We start from the raw sequence: 4,797 nt of genomic DNA, 5'->3' as shown, positions 1-4,797 counted from the left end.
GAAAATTCAGACATTTCTGACTCTCTGACTCGCTAACTCGTTATGGAATGAGGATTTCAGGTTTCCCACTTGTGAAGTATCAGAATCAACCAGTAGGAAGCTCTACGCTAATAACTTACATTCATTTTAACTCTTGAGGTTCCAAGTTTCCGAAAGCATGTGAATGCGTCAATAATTGCCATGGTAATTTTGAATGTTCAGTCAGTGAGCATTATGGGTAATTGTCCTACATACTTACATCAAATGCTTTATGATAGCATCATCTCCTGTAGTAACAGTACCTTTCCAAACACAATTACAATTAAAATTAACAAAGATACAAAATATTGCTAAAGTGAAGAAAATCAGCTCAAAATTGTAGGAGGAAATGCCCCTGCAGCAGGGAGACTTACAGTATTATAATATATTGTAGATAACATTATCAGTATCAGTACACATGCAAATGGAAGTATATGCTAGGGATTGATCTACACTGAGTGAACAAAACATTAACAACACCTTCCTATTGAGTTTCCCCCCTTTGGTGGTGGACCATTGTTGATACTCAGGGAAAACTGTTGAGCTGAAAAACCCAACAGCATTGCAGTTCTTGACCCAAACCGGTGCACCTGGCACATACTACCATACTCTGTTCAAAGGGACTTAAATCTTTGGTCTTGCCCATTCACCCTCTGAATGACACACATACACAATCCATGTCTCAATTGTCTAAAAATCATTATTTAACCTGCCCCCCCCCCCCCCTTCATCTACACTGAGAAGAAGATTTAACAATTCACATCAATAAGGGATTATAGCTTTCACCTGCTTTGTCTATGTCACTGAAAGAGAAGGTGTTCTTAATGTTTAATACACTCAGTGTAATGATGTTATAGATTCCAAGTGGTTGATTTTTTAGGGAATTAATTTATGCTCTATTTATACCTGCAGATCACCACAGCAGCCGAATTTGCTGTGCAGAGGGAGGAGATCCTCCGAGCATCAGGCCTCATCCCGTCACAGAGGGAGGAAATGCTCCGAGCATCAGGCCTCATCCTGTCACAGAGGGAGGGTATCCTCCAAACAGCCAGTGTCCCTTCACAGAGGAAGGGGATTCTCCCAGCAGCTAACATCACTGTGCAGAGGGAGGAGATCTTCCGAGCATCAGGCCTCATCCCTGAAGAGAGGGAGGACATCCGCCTCACAGCCAGTGTCCCTGCACAGAGGGAGGGGATTCTTCCAGCAGCTACTGCAGCTACTGTCACTGTGCGAAAGGAGAAGATCCTCCGAGCATCAGGCCTCATTTCTGCACAAAAGGAGTTGATCCACCTGATGGCCAGTGTCACTGCGCAGAGGAAGGGAATCGTCCCAATGGTCAGCGTCCCTGCGCACAAGGAGGGGATCGTCCAAAAGGCTAGTGTCCCTGCTGAGAGGTTGGAGATCCTCCGAGCATCAGGCCTCATCCCGCCACAGAGGGAGGGGAATGTCCGAACAGCCAGTGTCCCAGCACAGAGGGGTGGGATTCTCTCAGCAGCCAGCATCACTGAACAGAGGGAGGGAATTCTTCCAGCAGCTTCTATCACTGTGCCGAAGAAGAAGATCCTCAGAGCATCAGGCCTCATACCTGCACAAAAGGAGTTGATCCACCTGATGGCCAGTGTCACTGCGCAGAGGAAGGGAATCGTTCCAATGGTCAGCGTCCCTGCGCACAGGGAGGGGATCGTCCCAAAGGCCAGTGTCCCTGCTGAGAGGGAGGAGATCCTCCGAGCATCAGGCCTCATCCCGCCACAGAGGGAGGGGAATGTCCGAACAGCCAGTGTCCCAGCACAGAGGGATGGGATTCTCTCAGCAGCCAGCATCACTGAACAGAGGGAGGAGATCCTCCGAGCATCAGGCCTCATCCCATCACAGAGGGAGGGTATCCTCCAAACAGCCAGTGTCCCTGCACAGAGGGAGGGGATCTTCCGAGCATCAGGCCTCATCCCATCACAGAGGGAGGGTATTCTCCAAACAGCCAGTGTCCCTGCACAGAGGGAGGAGATCCTCTGAGCATCAGGCCTCATCCCGCCACAGAGGGAGGGTATCCTCCAAACAGCCAGTGTCCCTGCAAAGAGGGAGGAGATCCTCCGAGCATCAGGCCTCATCCCATCACAGAGGAAGGGTATTCTCCAAACAGCCAGTGTCCCTGCACAGAGGGAGGGGATCTTCCGAGCATCAGGCCTCATCCCGCCACTGAGGGAGGAGATCCTCCAAACAGCCAGTGTCCCTGCACAGAGGGAGGAGATCCTCCGAGCATCAGGCCTCATCCCATCACAGAGGGAGGGTATTCTCCAAACAGCCAGTGTCCCTGCACAGAGGGAGGAGATCCTCCGAGCATCAGGCCTCATCCCATCACAGAGGGAGGGTATCCTCCAAACAGCCAGTGTCCCTGCACAGAGGGAGGGGATCTTCCGAGCATCAGGCCTCATCCCTGAAGAGAGGGAGGAGATCCTCCTCACAGCCAGTGTCCCTGTGAAGAATGAAAACATTCATCCACAACCACCTTCCATCATCCCCATGTTGGCACCACTGTGGAAATGGGATGGTGGAGCGTGTACTCCACCTGTGGATTTCTATTCCAAGAGAAGAGGTCACTTAACCTTACCTAATTAGTAAAGAAATTACTATTGTGAGAATAAGTTGTGATAGATCAAATGTATGGCTCATGTGAGTGTATAACTGTAATACTTTCATGCATTTTCTACATAAAAATGTTTAGCTCCATTGTACTTTTACATTTGAGTCATTTAGCAGACACTGTTATCCAGAGCGACGTACAGTAGTGAGTCTATACATTTTCATACTCCAGTGAATCTCTCCAGGATTTCACATGGATTTTTTTCATATTTGCGGATAAATATGCTAGATTTTGCAGCGACAATTATGACATTTTGCATTGCAATATGCAATTGTTTTGTCCAATTTGTTGCAAAAATGCACTGACAAGGGAAAAAACTGTGTTGATGTGTCGCTTGATTGAACCATATTATGCAGTAAATGTGCGGTGATTGGTTGAAATTGCGAGCCCTCTTTTTGTACTGTGGTAATTGTCAGTTCTATGCGATAATATTGTGATGTGACTATTTTATGCAGAAATAGTTTGGTGATTGGTCACATTTGTAAGCCCTCACATAATATGCAGGGAATTGTTAATTTTGCAACCAAAACAATGCGGTGGCAGAGTCCTGGAGTAACCTCCCAGTAATCCCTGTGACTGCATGTAGGTTAAGATTGGGTTGTAAACAGAGTATCAGAGCAAGACGTTCCTACCTGTCAGCTAGTAATTGTTCTGTATGGTGACATGAGCAGAGTGGCCTGACTTCTCCCACTTATTACAGATGTCCGACTTAGATATGTTGAGCATCCTGCTATGATGTCCATCACCAAGCCGGAACACTCCGATGCCAACCCTCAGTTCCAGACTGGCACCCGGCCGGTGGCTGAGCCCGAGACCCCTGCTGTTCACAATAACAGTGGAGGCTGGCTCAGCTGGGTCTTTGGGAGTGGAAGAGCTAACAAGAAGGAGGTTCATCTACCTGAGGACAAAGACAGATCTGTAAGGAACTGGTTATTAACACTATATTCTATGTAGAGACAATTGAGTGGATTTAAAAAATAAAAATAAATTGTGGCTTGCTTCACATTGCTAATCTCTTCTTCCTCAGATTGTCTGGGATCCAACTCTGCACAGATGGGTTAACAAAACTGAGCCCAAGGCTGAAGTACACACTTAAATTAAATTCAATTAAAAACAGTGAACAACCATTGTATTTCAACTGTGCTAATATTACCAACAATTTGGAAAATGTGTTGATGTGTTTTACAGAACAAGTGTGTACCACCACCTCCACCGATGGGGACACATGGATATCAGGGGAACACTGGCAGTGTCCCCAAAGGAGTGAATCCCTACTCTATGAAAGCAGGTGAATATTGCTTTAGAATACATGTGGTTTAACCAAGACTGTGTCAGCCAATCATAGATGTCCCTGGTGGTCTCCTCGCTAACACCTTTCCCACTGCCAGCAGGTCTATGGGGCAGCAGATACCCCACAATGCATTACAATGATGGGACCAACTCAAAGCCTCCAAGCCATGGGGCTGGACTGCTTCCTAGACAGCTCTCTGGCTTGCTCCCTCCTTCACACTTTGACCTCATGGCACCAATGGTTGTGCCACCTGACACTCTACACTACTGAGGTATGACTCTGGAAAATCTTTCCAAATTGTATCCATTCATCATTAACTGTGATTTGACTTTAACATAGCAAATGGCTGAAGTAGCAAGGATGTTAACTATTTTTCATTTTTGTCCAACAGGCCATTTTCCCAAATTGAATTTGCCATACATTGATTTTTTTCAGCATTAAAAATGTATTAAAATATGATCTATTAATTAAATATCTCCTTTGTGTCCTCATGTTCACATGAATTTGATGTGTTCTATCATCATTTACAATTCTTATTGCTTCTGCATTTACGTTACTTACTGTACAGACAAATAAATATTATATGCATATATTTTATTTTAGACATTACAAAAACATTTTTTCATGCTTTCTGGATTTCTTACATTTACTTACTGTACAGGAAAGTATATTTTATACACATATTTAAACAAAACAAAAACATTTTATTTATGTATTACATAGATGGCGGCAGGGTAGCCTAGTGGTTAGAGCGTTGGACTAGTAACCTGAAGGTTGCAAGTTCAAACCCCCGAGTTGACAAGGTACAAATCTGTCGTTCTGCTCTCAGTTCTGCACTGTTCCTAGGCCA

At 45.4% G+C, this 4,797-nt stretch overlaps 1 pseudogene across 1 annotated transcript; it reads left to right on the top strand.

The window, feature by feature from the left end:
• Window positions 1-827: 827 nt before the first annotated feature.
• LOC149972066 (uncharacterized) lies at window positions 828-4,411 on the top strand (annotated as a pseudogene). The gene is made up of 2 exons (XR_016491898.1): window positions 828-2,608; window positions 4,045-4,411. The product of XR_016491898.1 is annotated as an uncharacterized LOC149972066 (transcript).
• Window positions 4,412-4,797: the final 386 nt, after the last annotated feature.

Source organism: Oncorhynchus mykiss, chromosome 25, assembly GCF_057628025.1.
Source record: "Oncorhynchus mykiss isolate SJ-2025 chromosome 25, ASM5762802v1, whole genome shotgun sequence".
Taxonomy (NCBI): domain Eukaryota; kingdom Metazoa; phylum Chordata; class Actinopteri; order Salmoniformes; family Salmonidae; genus Oncorhynchus; species Oncorhynchus mykiss.
The sequence above is the reverse complement of the archived record's forward strand: the minus strand, read 5'-3'. Positions and strand labels throughout refer to the sequence as shown.